This window comes from Dipodomys spectabilis, unplaced genomic scaffold, assembly GCF_019054845.1.
Source record: "Dipodomys spectabilis isolate Male_0828 unplaced genomic scaffold, ASM1905484v1 ptg000355l, whole genome shotgun sequence".
In the NCBI taxonomy this organism is placed as follows: Eukaryota; Metazoa; Chordata; class Mammalia; order Rodentia; family Heteromyidae; genus Dipodomys; species Dipodomys spectabilis.
Window position 1 is genome coordinate 1,666,249 of NW_024871032.1, and position 20,240 is coordinate 1,686,488.

At 37.6% G+C, this 20,240-nt stretch overlaps 1 pseudogene; it reads right to left on the reverse strand.

Annotated features, from left to right (window-relative positions):
• Window positions 1-322: 322 nt before the first annotated feature.
• LOC122095513 lies at window positions 323-422 on the reverse strand (annotated as a pseudogene).
• Between the last annotated feature and the right edge of the window lie 19,818 nt (window positions 423-20,240).

The following is a 20,240-nucleotide window of genomic DNA, read 5'->3' on the forward strand; positions in this document are numbered from 1 at the left end:
CATCCTAGATATAATACTTTGAATTCTACATTGTTATATCATGTATAGATTCATTAATAAATGTGACCTTTCAGATTGCATTCCATATAGAAGGAATTTAAGATTCCTTTTTTTACTAGGTTCTTATATTATTTTATTTCTTTGGGATAAAATGGAAATGTTATCTAATTTCAAGTTTTGTAAAGGTTACCTTTCTAAGGTGAAAATTTAATACACTGATGTCAAACTAACCTTTAGTTCTATGAATTACATGTATGTTACACTTGTATTTTTGTAATCAACTTTTTAATAACTTTTTTTCATTTCTTGCATCAGAAGAATGAAAAATATGGAATACTTCACAAATTTTCATATCATCCTTGTGCAAGTGCCATGTTAATCTCTGTATTGTTGTAATTTGGGTAGACCTGCTGCTGAAGCATGTAGTATACTCTAAATTTAAGTACTTAATGATATAATCTTTATAAAGGCATGTATCCATAGTTGCCTTTTTGTAACAAGGAACCCTTATTGTTCCTAAAAATGCTATTGATCTCATTTCTCTAAAAATCTGTGTATACTGGAAAAAACTTATATAGTTTGTTCGATTTCTCACATTTACAATTTTTTTGTCAATGACTATTTTGTCATTTTCATTCTAAATTTGATCATACTTTGAAACCTTTACAGATAAGTCCAAAGGTGGTGGCTTTTCAAGTACTTATTTATCAACTGAGTTAACTTTGTGGAGCTAATGGACTCAAAGTAAGCCTTGCTTAAGAGCTACTTCTAACTTTCTGCAGCTTAAAATTTCCCAAATGAGGTCTTGCTGGGACAAATATCTACCTAAACCTTTACCCTTCTTCCATGTAGGAACAGACCAACCAGAATATCTTACCCTGACAGCATAGATTGTCTTACTGGAACAAAGCTAATCTTAGTTACAAGGGATCATAGAGAGATGAACAGTTCAGACAGAATTGTTCAGAATGGAAGGTATTTTATCAAAACATAATTGTTAATTATACTTATCATTTCAAAAGTAGCTAAAGCCAAGAAAGTGAAAAAAATTGTTCATATGCATGATTACCTATTGTCCTGGCCTGTCTATCATCCAACCAAGCAGGAACTTACACTTCTGACATTCTATCACCAAATATTTCCATAGCTCCTGGAGAAGTCCACATGTTTCTCCTCGATATTAGGCCTTAATTTGGTAATGTTTTAATCACAGTGTTTCCTCTTGCCTCTAGCCATAAATCTACAAATGGTAAAGCTTTAAGTCTAACTCTACCAAAAACTGAGGTAGAGGTAATGGAATAATACTTTAAAACAGAGTTGCCTTTGATTCCCTAAACACAACACAACAATGCAAAACAATTTTTATATTATATATACTTATATATTTATATGTGCTGATTTTAAATTTCATAAAGTGAATCTTACTAGAATTGATAATTTGACAAATATATTGACATTTATTCCCATAAATAAATTGGAATATAAATAATTAGGTTTAGAATATATATTAGAATATAAAAAGTATTAATGCAATATCTTCGGTATAAACTTGTGATACCTTCTAAGTGTTCATGGTCTTCTGAATTCACATGGTAAAATAACAGTATTTTTTTCTGCTAATATATAAGGGATTTTATTCTGATGCTCTGTTTATTGTTTTAACTCGCTGGTCGCAAAGTGTTTTTCTCCATATTTCTGAAGCATTCTTACTGATTATACCCAAATTTTGCTGATATGATGTCTAAAAGCTATTATTTTTCTGCAGGACCCACGGGTCAGAGGATACCAGGTCCCAGTTATCTGCGTCATCAGATAACAAGGGCATGACTTCTCACATAGGCCCATGCAACATATCAACAGAAAATAATTGAAGACTCATCTCAATTTCTCATTTCCTATAATATTTCAGGGCCCCAATTCTTTACAAGAATTAGCAGTAATCAATTGTGAAATGCAATGAAAGTTAAAATGAAAGATGAGATCACAAAATTTGAATGAAAGTACCGTAATTCAAACTTTCAATTTACAGATGACCAGCCCATATGAGTGAACAAAATCACAAATGAACAAGGTTATTTTTAATACCCCTCTCCTAATGATTAATGAAAGATTTCAGTGCAGCCAAAAATATAATTTCTGGAATCATAGATCCATAATTGGTCTACCAAGACTAGGAAAACTTGATTTAGAGGTCAAATATAATTTAGAAAAACATTAATTGAGAAGACCCTTTGTGCTTCAAAACACTGGTACTTCAGTAAAACTTGGTTCTGTAGTTTAAAAATGTTGTCATTCTCAAACCAATGATAACCTACATTTAATCTCCTGAAAGTATATTCCTTTTCAAATAAACTTTTTCAAATCATATTCACCAAAATAACACTTGACAAGTAGATGATAGCGACATTAAAAGGTTTTCAAGTGCAGCGAGCAAGTTACAATAGAGTTGATTTATGTACTCAGCACTAATACCAAACAAGTTCAACCATTCATTAAAGTGTAGAAATAGTACCCCCACCATTTGTGCTCTTCAGTAGGTGCCTTTCAGAAATGTGTTAAATAGATTAGCCTCCCATATTCCAAATCCAAATATTAGCTAATAAAGTAAATTTCATCACATAAGAAGGTACATTCTAAAAAGTCACTAATAGTTGCCTTATCATGTGTTGCCTTATTATATATTTTCCCTATCTGTCTAACATAGTAATAAATATGACTTTAAGTCTTGAATATGGGTACTGATGAGAGATGTGACAAACATAAAATCTGTCTTCTATTTCTATCACATTCCTCTAAGTAGTAAATTTTAGTTTTCTTCTCATTCCAAAACTTATAGGTAGAAGAAAAAATTATCCTTTGTAAAATAAAATAATCACATACCATTGTACAAAGCCATTTATAAAAACTGGTAGTTAGGAATAAATTCTAAGCCATTTTTAAACTTTCCTGTTGACTAAAGATTAATCTTCCAAATGAACGAGAATAAAATCATGTCTAAGTTCTTCACATCTCCAGTCTTGCAAATTGTTATTGCAGATGAATGAATTATGGAAATATAAGCTGACATCAGTTTTCTATATATTCTCCATCCTGGCTGAGACTCAGAAGTTGCACAGCACAGGAAAACAGGTGCAATGACTGGCTTCTCACATCAGGGTGAATTTTTGGCAGTGCTGGGCTTCGAACTCGGGGCCTAGGAGGCCCAACTGCCCAATCGGTCCACGTGATCACACCAGACTTTGAGCCAGTAAGGAGATGGGCTCTTCCCAGGAACTGAGATCGAGCCACAGGGAGGCCAAAATAGTGCTCAATGCATCATTTAAATATGGGATGTATATTCACATCCATGTGTGGACTGCATCGTGCATTGAGTGTACTTATTGTGTTTATTTTGTATGCTACTCATGGATGTATTGTGTATTTTCTTATGTATATGATGACAGGTATAACTGGGCTGACATGGATAACAACTTATTCCCATGACCACAGGGTGGCCCATGCATTCTCCATCCTTGCTGAGACCCAAGACTTGCACAGGAAAGGAAAACAGATGCAACCATTGGCTTCTGACGTGAAGATGAATCTTTTGGCAGGACTGGGATCTGAACTCGGGGCCTAGCAGGCCCAATTGGTGAATGGGTCCAGATGCGCACACCAGCCTGTGAGCGACAAAGGAGCTCATCGTTCCCAGAACCTGAATTTGAACCCCCTTGGGGGGAGAGTGGGGAGCGTAATAGTCATCCATTCATAAGTTGAAGGTAGAAAGCAAATAAGTACATATTTGTATAGAGTAGGATTGATGGTGACCTGTGATGAAACCAATCTGTGAGTACCTATATTTGAATCTTTTCTGATGCATTAATTTCATGTCTGTGATGATTATTGTCATGCTTCATTAACTCTTCTTTACAAATAATCTATACAACATGAGTCTTGCATATCATTTCCTACTCGCATCATGCACAAACTACTCATTCAAGGATGAGATTGATCGCATGCCATGACTCTTCCTAGGTCCAGAAACAAGTATCTCAGGATCTCCCGCCATTCCCTCCTCTTAGGGGGACTGAATTCAAGCCTCAGTCCTGGAAAAGTTACTCCTTATATACATTTTAACAATAGGAAAGAAGGAAAGAAGGAAGGAAGGAAGGAAGGAAGGAAGGAAGGAAGGAGGGAAGGAAGGAAGGAAGGAAGGAAGATGATAGATTAATGTTTGGACGTCAGGAGAAAAGAAGGGAACACTTCCCAGTCAGGAGGCCTTTTGCAGTGTGCCTTCACATAACCCCAGAGCAGGAAGACTGTCTCTTTCCCACTTCTCAGGCAACCAAGGGCCCCAGAGTCAAGAGGGCAGAGCTAGGTTCTAACTCATGTGCTTGGAGACAAAATAGAAACAGTCCTGCCTCTAGTTAGTCTGGGGATTTGCATTAATTATGTGGAGAATGAAGGAAGGAGAATGGACTGGCAGAGAGAGAAGGGTCTTCAAATCTGATAGATGGAGAGTCAAAAACCCACTCCCTAAGACCAGCGAGCAGGGTTTATTTTACTCTATTCCTCCCCTCTCCCCCACTAAACTGGCTCTCTTGGTAACCTAACGGTAGCCTGAGGCTCCCTTCACATGAGGGAGGAAGGTTAATTAGTCATTGTTTGAAGAGGCTGAGTAAAGCCTGACCCTGGTGTAACTTTATCAAATGTTGCAGGTTTTCCCCATTGCTGCTTGTGCCTGGAATAAATGAAGTGGTTTTGCAGCTCACTTCCCTGTTGAGTGTGTACATTCTGCCTCCTAATCCTGTAGGCCTGGTCTCTGCACCTAGCCTGGCTTTTGAAACTGTTTTCTGTCCTTCAATTACAGAGTTACACTGGAGTTCTTCCTGCTATCAGAGCTAGGGCTTGGATCCTGAGAACTTCATTTGAATCCAGGACAGGTCAATAATGTTTCTTTCCTTCTTCTATAGCTCGAGAACTCTAAGAGCATTTAATGTGCAAGTAAATTCTCATCACCAAGGGAAACACAGGAAGCTCTTGAACATCTGACCTTTCAGAAGTGGAAGTCATTTTGTCATAGATTTCCTCCCTTGGCTGGCTTCACCCTGTGATCCTGAGACCTCAATTTCCTGACCTAGGGTGATGGGCATGAGCTACTTGTGCTCTGCTAGGTTCAGAACTATAATGACATTGACAATACAATTCAACTGCTTATCACAAAGGGCTTGTGGAGCATAATAAGCCTTTTAACCTTGGACTTTTAAGAACCCTATAGGACACAATATTACAATGCTACAGTCTGAGAGGATGGGCATATGTATGTGCTACACTTGAACCTTGAGCTCTGACTCCGATTCTGGTGTACATAAGTGTTCATCTTCCAAAGAATGTTCTCGTAATTAGCAAATAGGAAAAGTATTTTAATTAACCCTCACTTTTTTTCCAGTTGTGAGTCTCGAACTCTAGTCTGGGCACTGACCCTGAGCCCTTCAGCTCAAGGTGAACACTCTACCACTTAATCCAAAATGCTAGATGGGTTCTTTTGGTGGTTCACTGGAGATAAGAATCTAACAGGCTTTCCTTTGGACTGTGGTCTTCAGCTCTCACCCTCAGGAGAAGCTACTGATCCATTTATGAGCCACTGGCATCTGGCTTATTGTTTTTGACAGTCCTGGGGCTTGATTTTAGGGCCTGGGTACTCTCTCTGAGCTTCTTTTTCTCAAGGCTAGCCACTTGAGCTACTCCACAGCTTCTGGCTTTTTCTGAGTATGTGGCACTGAGGATTCAAACCCTGGTATTCATGCATGCTGAGCAAGCAATTTACCACTAAGCCACATTTCTAGCCACACCCTCACAATTTTATCCCTCACTTGCCTATCCTCAAGAAAAGGCTTCTAAGTAGGGCACTGATACATAAACGTAGCCTTCTCTTTTTGAAAAATTTTTTGAGGCTATCCTATGGCTTAAACTCAGGGTCTGATGCGTTCCTCAGCTGTTTCTCCCAAGGCTGCGGCTTTACCACTGCCACAGCTCCACTACCAGCCATCTGGTGGTGAATCGGACATAAGTGCCTCCCAGGCTTTCCTGCCTGGTCTAGCCTGTTTCTCCTGCTCAGCTTTCTCTCTCAAAGCTCGATCCCTACCTTCTGGGCCACTGCTCCACTTCTGGTTTTCTGGTGGTTTATTGGACATAAGAGTCTCACAGACTTCCTGCTAATGCTGACTTTGAAGGGTGGTCTCCCAAAAAGGTTTCAAGCGGCTTTCCTCAGGGACTCACCAAGGAGCCCCTCCACACAAACCTGTAGTCTAACTCTCAAGAGGAACTAGAGAAAAGTGATGCATGAAGATGCTTCTAGGGTATTCTAGATACTTAAGGGTGGAGACACACAACACTCCTAATTATTAGATCATTTTGTAGGCAAAAGAAGCAATGCAGACAGTATAAGGATCTCTCTAGCTTTTGGTCCGCCCATCTTGAGACAGTAAATTGTTGCAGCTCAATGCTAACTGGCAGAGCTGGCATGTCCTGTGGACATTTGCTCCCAAATCCTGTGACACTCATTTCTCACTTTTGGTTTCAAACCTATGAACAGATGGTAAGAGGAGGAGAGAAAATCTTTATTAGAGAAAGCAGCTATAAAGGACATTGGGTAGTTAACTTATAAATTCATAACACTGGTATGACCCTGTTAAGAAGTCAGGTTTCCAGATTAAAAAATGAAGAAGAAAAGAAAGAAGGTGCCAGTGGCTTTTCATTGTAATCTCAGCTCCTTAGTAGGCTGAGATGTAGAGAATCTGAGTTTGAATCCAGCCAGCGTAGGAATGTCTATGACACTGTTATTTCTAAGAGATCACAGAAAAACCCAGAAGTGGGATTTTGATTCAAGGTTAATGCACTACCCTTGAGCAAAAGGATCTCAGGAACAATGGTTAGGCTCATAGTTTAACACCAGGACCTGCCCCCTCAAAAAGAACCTGTACTTCCATATCTTTGTGTATGTATGTATTATTCCTATAGGTGAAGCTCCAGAGTAGGTATGATGAATGGCACCAATCTAGAAAATTTGTATCCAATAAAATGATTTCATAACAGAGACTGATTTCATGACAGTGCATGTTCTGCGACTCCCCTCACTGTTTCCAGTATAGCCTGAGGGTTTCTCTGCATCCCAGGCCTGCGGGAAGAAGTCTCTCTCATTGTCTGAACAGGCAGACAAAAGGCCTAAGTTCTGTACAGCAGTGTAACAAACAACTCCATCTGTGTCAGATAGTGAGAATGAGTGTGGGTGGGCTCTGAAGTTCAGGAAAAAAGGTCTATTTTTAGCCCAATCTATTTCTTTCCCCAGTGCTCTGGTTTGACAGGAAGCCATTTGTGCCACCTCCCGTGGCAGGCCAAGTCCTGTGTACTTATGCTGCCATTGTGAGACTATATTCCCGTGTTCAGATACAGTGCTCATATAATTCAGCAGTCCTTCTGGCAGACAACTAGGGTACTGAAACTCATGAAAAGTTTCCTTGAGGATGACTATGGGCCTATGATGCCTCTCCTAGGTTTCTGGAAGCTTGGGAAATCCAAGCACATAACTGATATCACAAAGCTTCCTGTCATCTAGGGCTCGTAAAGCTCTTCAGGTTTTGAAACATTTGACCTCTCCTAGTTGGGTCCTGGCTGGCTAGGTTTTGGGGTTGAAAGCAGGGCTGGGGTGCTGACCATGAGCTCAGTGTAGAAGCCCAGTGCTTTACCATTTTGTCTAACAGCATCACTTCTAGTCTGTGAGTGTGTGTGTGTGTGTGTGTGTGTGTGTGTGTGTGTGTGTGTGTGAGCCCGTGTGTGCACATTCATATACACCATTCCTGGAATTTGAACTCAGGTCCTGAGCACTGTACCTATTTTCTCTTCTATAAGGATACCCCTGTCCCACTTGAGCCACAGAGCCACTTCAGGCTTCTTTTTAGTGATATGGTCCTGAGAAATCAAACCCAGGGTTTCATATATGCAAAACACTCTACACATTCTCAGCCCTCTACTTCAGGTTTGTTAGTTTGTTTCTATCTTTTCTTTATTGTTGTAGGAGTTGAAATCTGGACCTGGGTACTGTCCTTGAGCTCTTCTGCTCAAGTCTTGTGCTCTACCACTTGAGCCAAACAACACTTCAGCTTTTTGGGGGGTCCATCGGAGCTAAGTGTCTCAAGGTCTTTCCTGCCCAGGCTAGCTTTGAACCATGATCCTCAGATCTCATCCTCCTGGGTAGCTAGGATGACAGACATGAACAACAAGCACCCAGATTCCACTTCAGGTTTCTTAGTGGTGAATTGGAAATAATAGGCTCATGGAGATAATTGAAGATAATAGGCTTTTTTGTCTGGGATAGTTTGGAACCCAGATCCTCAGATCTCAGCTTCCTGAGAAGGCAGGATGACAGACCTCAGCTATAGACCCCTAGGCTGTAGCCTCTGCTACAAGGGGATCCTTGTCTCCACGTGGTGGAGTGCTAGTTATAAGCCCAAGAGGTAAGGGCCAGCACCTAGACCCTGAGTTCAAGGTTCATGAATGAGAAAAAACAAAACAAAACAATTGTCTGCAGGAGACAACTTACTAGTCCTCAGTAATACATCTTTGTCCCTGCCATGGGGACATAAATGAGCCTCCATATTCTTGTTTGAATAATCATCCCAGTTGTGGAGATGTTACAAGGACCCGAAGAAAGAATGCACCCTGTGAAGGACACAGCACATTGCACTCTTTGCATGACTCAGCACACAGCATCCTTTGAAAGACTCAGCACACAGCACCCAATGCAGGATGCAGCAAACTGCACCCTGTGATGGACTCAGCACCTAGATCTATTCCACAAGCTTTCATTAGAATTAGGGTGCTTTTTATTAGTATCACCATTTTTTGAGGAACATTCCACAAACCACACAAGTTCACATCTAATGGTTTAGTGTGGTGTTTTTATTTTTTTGGGGGCTGGGAGGGTTAGCCATGGGGCTTGAACTCTAAACATGAGGATACTATTCTAATAACATTTGCTCAAGGCTAGAGCTCTACCACTTCAAGCCATATTTCAAACATTCTAGCAGATTTCCTGCCATGTTTTAAAGCCCCTGAGCACCCAGGATGTGGGGATAAGCCAGGGTAACCAGGATGACGGGGATAACCCATGGATCTGGGTTGCAGCAGTTTACATCTGGCTAAGTCAGGTTAGGTGGCAGCTGTCAGCACCAGACTCCTAGATTGCCTTGTGATGAGGTCTTTGAAGTCCTGTCCTTCTTGCCCTTCTATAGTTGAAGTTAGAACATTCTACTTTTTTGGCGGCAGTCCTGGGGCTTGAGTATGGGCTTTGACCCTGTTCCTAAGGGTTTGTGCTCAAGGCTAGCACACAATTGAATGAAACACAGCAGAACTTCTGGGTTTTCTATTTATGTGGTACTGAGGAATCAAACCCAGTGCTTCGTGCTTCCTAGGTGAGCATTCAACCATTGAGACACAGGAGTGAATGAGATATATATAGACAGAGATTGTTGTATATAAAAATTATATACACAAAAAGAGAAATGTCTGCATATTATTAAATTATATATAGTATTACTACCAATTATTAGGTATTAAATTATGTCTCCATTTAATGATGTGTCCCAGTTAACAATTAATAAAGCATTAATTAAAATTACTCAATATCCTGTTATTGTTTATCACATATGTATGTACATACCTACATCTAATTATGTACTTTATAGAATGAGACAGATAGCTATATATTATTAAATTATGCATCATGTATTACTACTAATTATTAGATATTTATGTTTCCATGAAATTTTTATTCTATTAATGCTTAATAAAATATTAAACTTAATCCACGTCCTATAATTTTTGTGTCTAATTTCATCCTAGAATGATTCCCTACTAATTCAATCTGTTTTTCATTTATTGTAATGACAATTCTTCTACTTATGACATTTTTTACATTATTACATCCTATTACATAGCATATAGATTTGCATCTGAATTATACACCCTACCTGTCACCGAGCACTTTCAAAGAAAAAGAAAACATGTTTCACGCTCGGCTTCTCATTCCACAATTACATGTTTGCCAGTTCTGGGATCTAAACTCAGGGCCTAGAAGGATCAGTTCGTGAATGGTGACTGTCAGCACAGCAGCCTCTAGCCAATTCAGCTGCCAGGCAGTTTTTAGGCCCTGAGATTGAGCCCCGTATGTTGACCACATATTGCACTTAGTGTAGTTACTCATTTTTTGCTTTATTCATTTATTTACCACTTACTTATTGACTTATTACACATGAAATATTTATTACATTTATTACATAGGATATAGTTTTGCCTATGTATGAAACTTCACACCTGACACTCAGGACTTTCACAGAAAAGGAAAACGTATCACCATGGGCTTCTTACTCTATGATTCAAATTTGTTAGTGCTGGCATCTGAACTCACAGTCTACAAGGCCCAATTCATTAATGGGTAAGTGTCAGCATGCCAGCCTGGAGTATATTGAGCTGACTAGCATTTCCATCACCTGAGATTTAGGAGTTGACAAAATAAAAACACATTGACATGCTGATTGTAGTACACAATTAAATATAGATCATTATAGATTGCCGGAAATGTCTACACATTATTCAGCTATATAGGCTACATTGCTGCCAATTCTTGGGTATTTATTATGCCTTCATGTAATTAATATTATTGTTTTCAGCCTTAATGAATTATTAATTAAATCAACCATTGTCCTGAAACTATAGCATACATGTAATTAATAGTATTCTTTGAATGTGTCAAAAGCATACATTAAAATCAATTGGCCTCCTAAAATCACTCTAATTGTATAGTAGTATTCAGAAATAACTAATTCAACCTTGCCATTCATAATCTTCCATCGGTATTCCTATGACTATGAAGGAGACTCTTTGGATCTCTTAGGGGTCAGGACCAGGCTTCAAACACAGGGCCTATGTTGCTGTGTTGGCCTATGGCTTCCCTGGTAGCCTGCCAGCTTTCAGCAATGCCAGGTTACCAACATTTTTCAACCATGTCTTTCAGACCCAGGATGGTCACCTAGCAAAGAAAAAAATGTAAAATTGGCAGCCATCTGCAAATTGCTAGTGTTTTTTCTGTTTTGCATTAAATTTTTTTCCTGTCAGCCCAATGGCTGGTCCCAATGGACCCAGGAACCCAGGTTTGGCTGTGGGTCCAGTGGCTGCACCCCTGCCTAGAGTGATCAAACCTGGGGCAGAACTGCCACTATCTAAGTTCAAGCTCAGGGCTTGACAAAATAAAAATAAATACAGGAGTTCCGGGAAGATGGCAGAGGAGAAGCTGGAGGCTAAACAAGCTTTCGCATAGAAAGCAGTTTTAGTGCTCCAGTGAACAGTCCTAAGCCAGAGAATCACACCAAGTGTGCCATCCCAGTACAGAGAGTTAGGCCAAAGAGGGAAAATCCAGGCAAGGAAACAGATCTGCCCACTTGTCAGCAGCCACACGCGGCAGCCGTAGCCACCATACCTGCAACACAGAGAGTCCAGGACAACGACGCCAAATGCAGCAGGTGAGTGGATTCTATTCAACACCAGCAAGAACTGATAAGGAGCAGACATCTTCATCCTGCAGATTGCAGACCAGAGATGACCCAAGAACCAAGACTCTGGCATGAGTAGAAGCCTGACATCCTCGCTCCTTCTCAGAGAGCAGAGGAATAAGACCACTCCTCCCCACCCCAATACCAGAGATCTCCATCTTTGATACTGACAAAGGCCTGGCTGAGCAGCTAGCTCCAACTCAGGCTTTGAAAGAAAACAAGAGTCATTTAGCAGGTCACAGGAACCTATCCTGACATTCCAGGCTCAGCTACACTCAGCGAAAAGTCACCCAGCACAGCTGAGCAAGCTCTACCAGCCCCAGGAGTGGCTTTCTTCACTGGGTAAACAGAGTCAGAGGCTGCCCCTCCCTATAGTAACCTTGACAATCAATTGACATTCAGTAAACATAAACCCTGAGAACGGCTCCAAGCTGGGCTCTGTCAGTGTCTCAGAAGCTAGCCCCTCAGGGAAAAGCTACTGTTTTCTAAAAGGCCTCCACCCCACCAGAAACTAGCCTCATCACAGCATCTCCAAACTAGAAGAAATAGCCATCTCCCTCTTTTGTGAAACTCAAAGCAGATCTCTTTCTCGTTGAACTAGCCTGGGAGGAGGATCACAAAATTCTGGGTAAAGCAGAGCATTTTTCTGCCTGCTCAAACAAACTGACTTAAGAAACCAACCAAGCCACAGGAAAATCAAACACCACAAGCAGACCAGAGACTCAACAAGAGAGAGTTACAGACACAAGGGAGATACAGGATCTACCCATCCACCCCAAAAATATCAAAGAATTCTTTTCTTGTACATTTTATAATTTTTTTAAACTTTTTAAAATTTTTAATTTTTATCTTTAAAAATTTTTTATTAACTCTTTTTTTCTTCCTCTTATACTTTTCATTTTAAGGGTATATGTGTGTGTGTGATTTTTTTCTTTTTTTGCCTTTTATTCATTTTTTGTTTAGCTCTATAGACTTTTGATCCTTTTCTTTCTTTCTTTTTCTTTCTTTCTTTCCTTTTTCCTTTCTTTCCTTCTTTCTTTCTTTCTTTGTTTCTCATTCTTTTCACTTTTTCTTCTCTTTCGTTCTTCTTTGTGTGACTTAATTGCTGTTCTGCTCACCCTCAGATATACCGATAGTCGATTATTAGACCTTATCCCCCATTTTGTACACACTTAATCCAGAAATTTATTACTCAGTTCAATACCTCTTAGACTTAAGTTCCTTAATAGCAGTATTACCTCTATATACCTATATAATATTTTAAGCATTTTTATTTTTAAGATTTTCACATCTCATTCTATCCCTCCCCTTCTCTTATCCTATCCCCATTCTTCTCTGAATATTACATTGTTAATTTGCATAATTTATAAGTGTTTCACTTTCAATTTTTAATTTTTGTTTCTATTTTTTCTTGCCCCTTTTTTTCTCTTTTTTCTCTCTCTCTACTATCATTCTATCCAACGTATTGCCCGCTTTGATATTAGGATTTAGTCAAGTTAACTCTCCCTCTACATTTCCACATCCCTCTATTCCTATTTTTACCCACATATCTCCCTTAACCTAATAATGTCTGCTTTGCCAAATACTTCTTTGCATTTCGCAGCACACTAATACATAGTTGTTTGATGTTGAATAGATATATCTGTTGAACTAGATTGTATCTGCAGACTTTTTACTGTGCAACTGCAGACTTTGGTTGATGCTTGCCATAAGATAGTGTTCTAGCGCAAAACTGGTGTTACATTCAACCCAAATGGGCAGAACAAACCTGAAAAACACAAGAAAAATGGTAAGTCTGGATATCTCAACTCCCACTCATGGTAATCAGGAGACAGAACAGGAAATGAATAATCCAGAGGAGAGTTTCCAAAAAGCTCTACAAACACTACTGGTAATCATGGTAAATGAAAAGATTGAAAACCTGTAAAGACTTTGTGTGAGCGTGATAGGGAGAGAGAGAGAGAAGACATACCAAAAGTCAATACAGGAATATCATGAGCCTGAGGAAGCTACTCAAAGATTGATACAGGAATTGTATGAGCAGCTTGAGAACACTCAAAGAGAAATAAAACAATGGTGTGAGCAGGCTATCAGTCAAAGAGATAGACATGAATTGTGGGAGCTGGCATAGAAGAGACAAAGAGAAAGTCATGAATGGTGTTAGGAGGCTGAGAACACTCAAAAAGAACTACAGGAATTGAGTGAACATAACGAAGCTAATCAAAGAGTGATACAGAAATTGAGAGAACGGGATGAGAATACACAAAGATCACTAAAGGCATCCATGGAATCCATAAATAGAGAGCTGAAAGAAGTCAGGAAGTCCACAAAGGGAATGCTAACTGGAACCCAACAGAAGGAATGATAGTCCAAGGAAACCATAACCAATCAATTAAGAGACGAGAATAAACTCTGAACACTAAATTAAGGAAGTAAAGAAGTTAATACAAGATCTAAAACAAACCTCCAACAAAGAATTGGAAGCCATCAAAGCCAACCAACTAGAAGGAAAAGAAATAAATAACAAAGTTGAAAGTCTTGATAGTAGATTGAATCTCGGGGAGTGAAGACAGCGTAGATATTATAGAGAAAGAAAATACAACCATTCAAGAAAAATCCAATAAATATGCTAGATCTATTCAACACATGGAAGACACCATCAGAAGGCCTAATCTGAGGATAATGGGTGTAGAGGAGCACCTAGAAATAGAAGTTAATGGTCTAGGAAATTTGGTTAACAGGATCCTAGCATAGAACTTCCCCAAAATGCAAAAAGATAGGCCTATTAAGATACAAGAAGCTTTTAAAAATACAAATAGACCTGGCCAAAACAGGACATCCCACTCTCACAGTATAATCCTTGCAGGATCAATTCAGACCAAGGAAAACATCTTTAAAGCTATCAAGGAGAAAAGATCAATCACCTATAAAGGGAAACCAATTAGAATCACCTCAGATTTCTCAGCAGAGACAATTAAAGCAAGAAGATCTTGGAATGATGTATGCCATGCCCTAATGACAAACAAATATCAACCAAGAATAATATACCCAGCTAAACTCTCCTTCATAACCCAAGGTCAAAGAAAGTCCTTCCATAGCAAAGAAAAATTGAAATAATTTATCTCCACTAAACCAGCCCTACAAAAGATTCTTAAAGATGTCCTACACATAGAAAACCATCAAGACCACAATAAAGGCTAAGAAACTAAATCCAAACTGAGAATCCAAGAAGCATAGGAAGAACTCAGTTGCCTTAGCCCCCAAGAAGGTGGATAAAATGGCAGGAACTCCCTAATACCTCTCAGTCCTATATCTCAACATTACTGAACTTAACTCTCCAATTAAGCTACATAGACTGTCTAGTTCGATTAAAAAGCAAGATCCTTCCATCTGCTGCCTTCAGGATTCATGTCTTGCCCATAAAAACAAAAACATTTTCAATATGAAAGTCTGGAACAAAATCTACCAAGCAAACAGCCCCCATTATCAAGTGGGAGTTGCAATACTAATATCAGATAAAATAGACTTCAAATTAAAACTAGTGAGAAGAGATAAAGAAGGTCACTACACACTAATTAAGGGAAATCTCCTTCTGGAGGATATTACAATTCTAAATATCTTTTCGCCAAACAATGGAGCACCCAAATTTATCCAAGAAACACTATTTTCCCTCAAATCCCACATAGATCCAAGGACATTAATTGTAGGGGACGTTAACACACCACTTTCCCCACTAGAGAGATCAACTCGGCAAAAACTCAAAAGGGAAACTGCAGACCTAAACAACTGCATAAATCAATTAGCTTTAACAGACACCTACCAAATATTTCAATCAGCAACATCAGAATACATGGTTTTCTCAGCAGCACATGGAACATTTTCCAAAATAGACGGCATTTTAGGCCACAAAGCAAACTTGTCCGTATTCAGATACATTGAATTTATACCTTGCATTCTCTCGGAACACAAGGGAATAAAATTAGAACTCAACACTAAAAACCACCAAAGAGGGTCCTGTAACAACGCAAAGAGCCGGATAAACACACTGCTGAATCACGATTGGTTCATGGAAGAGATTAGAGAGGAAATTCAAGTGTTCATGTTATTCAACAAAAATGAGCACACAAACTACCAGCTCCTCTGTGAAACAGCAAAGGCAGTACTCAGAGGCAAGTTTATAGCTGTCAGTTCTTACATCAACAAATTGGAGAGATCTGAAACCAACAATTGAATGAAACATCTGAGCCTCCTTGTAAAAGGGCAGTAAAATAAACCCCAATCCAGTAGATGGAAACAAATAATTAAAATTAAATCAGAATTAAATGAATTAGAATTAAAAAAAAAAACACAGAAAGTATCAACACAACAAAGAGTTGGTTCTTCGAAAAAATCAACGAAATTGACAGACGCTTAGCAAATCTTATCAGAAAAAGAAGAGAACACATCCATAATATGTAGTATAATGTAGGTCAGTTGGTAGGAAAGGAAGTGGAAAACAATACTACATCCAATGAAGCTGACATTCCTATTACATCACTAAGGAAGTAGTGTTAAGACCTGCAGGACTCATAGGGTTGTTGCATGCGACATTACTATGTGAAACACTATTAACGCTCATCTCAGACATCTATAACATTCTGCTTCCATTTTCAAGGTCAAAAGCCAAATATCTATGACTTTTTATTAATTGGGTATGTTTCCTAGGAAGGAAGAAGGAGGATTTGGTAGGTGATGATGGAAAAATATGTATATTAGCTCATGTACAAATTTTTTGCAGTTTTATTTATTTATTTTTCTTCTTTATATTATTTTTTTATTGTGAAAATACTTTACAGAAGGGTTACAATTACATGGGCAAGATAATGAGTACATTTCTTATCAAGCATTGTAGCCTCCTCCTTTGATTCCCCTTCCCATCCCTTCCCATCCTCCCTCCGCACCCCAACCCAATCCTTCCCGCTACCTCCCCCACCAAAGTTGTAAAGTTCATTTTTTGACATATAGACTTGTACATTGTTGCAATTGGTCCACTTGTATGCCTATTTAAAGGATTTTTTGCAGTTTTAAAAAGTGCTACTGATGAACTCACACTTACATCTAATTGACTTGCTGTCTGCACAAGATGCATATAAATGAAGATATTTATTCTGGTGGATAGTCACATCTATTAACAAAATCAATTCTGGAAAAGAAAAGATACTAGGTAAGAAATTATAAAATATTGTCTATAAAATGGTTTATTTTCTTAGAGAACAAAAGGTAGTATTGAAATGATTAGTCCAGCTTTCTTTGAGATTTTATGCTGTCTCAGTATCAAAATGTTCTCTAATTCCTGTAACATCCAAGCATAAAAGACATGATTTGAAGATCTCAGTAGTTTTAGAAACAAAGGTACATAATACCTTCCTTCCTGCAGAGACATGTGAGCAAAAGTATGATTGATTGTATTATAGTTCTCTTTATCTCAAGCGTTGCATATCTTGGTATATTACTCTATGTCTTGCATCAGCTTCTGTAGGTGAGATTTACCTCTGCCTGCAATGTCAAAATGGGTTATGTGACTTACTTCAGTTTACAAAAGTGAACCAGAATTGGAGAAAGACTATTTCTAGGTGAAGATTTCTATCTCATTGTCTGTGTCTAAAAGCTGACTTGTTTTCCCTTAGCGATAATAATAGCATATTTCAGAGGGAGTCTTCCTTCAATTTATATACTGGAAGAAGATAGCATGTGAAATTGAAGCAAAACTCAAATTCAGCCTCATACATATAACACAGGCAGAATTAAGCTAATATTAGAATGTGATATTAAGATGTTAGTTTCTTACCATCCTTGTATACCATTATGATAGTTGACTATAGCACACCAGAATTTAACAAATCCTAACCAAGAACTTAACAAATAGATAAAATTTCCTGTTAGAAATTATTACAATATTTTATAAATAAGCATTCTCTATGTGATCACTTGTAGGGTTATCTTTTCTATAGATGGGTTTAATCACTCTAGAGCACTGTATCTAATATCTATTATCATTATCCAGACCTTGTGATTGTGTGATTGTGATGAGGATGAATAAAATATCTAGATTTCTTCTACTCTTTTCCTCTTCTCCTATTTCTAGTGTGAATTCTCATCCTTTCTCCAAATTCTATTAATAAAGGAAGAATGACACATTGTGGATATCAACCAAAAGGCTTCAAATCAAGAATTTCATTCTTTCAGAAACAGATGAATTAAATCAGAGTGGCTCAAGGAAGAATAAAAACAGGATTTTTTTTTCCCTTTCTGGCTTCCACCTTAGAGTATGAACATGACTCTAAATATCTAATAAACCATTTCCCTCGACTAATTTTTTAAAATATAGTTTTTTAAATAAATGATAATTTAAAAATAAGTAGTAATTTGTTGTTTGTTTTTGTGAGGCATGAAATAAGACTGCATTAACAATGTGTGAGTTGAGAGAATAAATTATATCAGAATCTAAACATAATGAAAAATAGACGATTTCAAGATAAATCGCTTGTAGATATATTTTTAATGTGATATACCCACAAAGTCATCTACTTTCTTCTTTTCCTCTCCATGCTGATTCAACTTCAATAAGCAGTTCATGTAATTCAAATGGCTGCCTTTGTTTCAAAAATAGATTAGACCCAAAAAAGTTAGAAAAAGAAAACCAGTATTGGATGATGCATTCTTTAAAAATAGCAGTCAAATAAATATTAAACATAATGCCAAAATAATAACAACCAAATGCTCTTGAAAAGAGAAGATTGTATTCAGAATATATAAAAAGTGATAGTGCCAGAACTGCTTCAGGCATTTAGGATTTCTAGTACATGACAATGTTTTAATCAGGATTAATTGCTTTCAGGGACTAAATTTTTTCTAGTTATATTTCATTGAAGAAATATGTTGTTCAGGTTAATGAAAGGATAACAGGTTATAGTAGAAAGAATGCTACACATTCATTGTACATACCAAATACCTTCACAGAATATCTATCTTTCCCACATACCTAATCCTTGAAATGTAGATTTGCATTATATATATGTTTGTAAAATTATAACCTCTCATTACCCAAGAAGCACAAATTTGAATAATTATCATATGGGGGAAGTATACTCAAAGGTAGTTAACAGTCCCAGGGGTAGTTCAAAAGGGATATGATTAGGTAAAAACCATCAGAAAGATGTAAAGATGCTACATTAGAAGATAAAGGAAAAAATAACAATCCAGATTCTGAATTTCTGGGAAGCAGAATAGGAGGTAAATGCCTTTTACACTAGAATCATTTGAAAAATATTTTAGCTCTGTGGGTGTCTCTATTTTAATCTAGTGAGACTTCTTTTAGATTTCTGTCCTTTAGAACTGTAAAATGGTAAATACGGATTATTTAAGCCAAATAACTTGTAGAAATACTTTACAGCAGATTTGGTTTAGTAAATTAATTCAACTACAGACTTTTCCTAATATAACTACAGGGAGACCACATTTCCTAGTTTCTGAGAATGAGAAAAAGTTGCCACCAGCTTAGTACACATGTATGATGTACATACTACTAAGGGCCTTGCATTAATGAAGTCTTGAAATACTAAATAATATCTAAATAAGAAGCTCCCTATCTTTATTTTCACATTTGGGGATCACTAAGTACCAAAGTTATGTAGAAGGCTAGGTTAAGAATATGGGAAATGAAATCTGTTTGCTAATATTATAAAGATAATTTATGTCATGTTTGAGTTAGAGTTTCTAAAGTAATTAAAAAAGGTAATACAGAAACAGAGAAATTAAAGAATCCAGTAAAGTTATAGTCATCCCAGGATGGTATAGAATATTATAGGAACACTAGATGTTGAAAAAGAAGATAACAAAAATGAGTCCCCTGGAAAAATGTGAAACAAAATCTACACCACAGATTGTCATATAGCTAGAAAATAGTTTCCACTATGCTGTCTTTGATATTTTAGGTTTGTTTAAACAGCAACTTTCACCTCTTAGGAAATGACCCTGTATTAATACTCAAGGCTTTGCAGCTTTTAAGTCAGAAACAAATAATGCTTCTAAATTTAAACAAGCAGGATACTAAGTGTAACCCAGGCCATAGCTGATAAATAAGAATGATCTTCGGGAATAGTCAAACAGTCTTGAAATTTTTCATACCTTTCCTCTTCTCCAACATGAGAAGTCCTAGTCAAGATATGTAAAACATTAATAAAGGATTTTTAGATTTTTATTTTTTTATTGCTCACTCCAAAGCAAATACACTTTCCTCTTTGCAAGCCTGACTTTGGAAGAGTCACACCCTCACAATTCTTTTATAGACAAAAGTTTACTGCTTTGGCTTAGGTGTTTTCCTGCCTTTGGGTGTTGCTCTCTATTATTTTGGCAACTCCACAGAAAAACAAGATAAATCCATTACGCTTATATTGAATTGTTCAAAGTCAAGATGTCTTCAAACACAGTTTTCTGTTACCTTCTTCACTGCTAATTAAAGTTTAATTATTGCTCTTTAAATGCAACAAAAACGTGTTACTTTAATGTATATTCTCATTGAAACTGGTGATTACAGGAGAGTCTGTGATTGCTTTTTTAATTGTTTTCAAATATTTTCCTTAGTTATTTTCATTATTGCCTTTGTTGCAGTCTTCG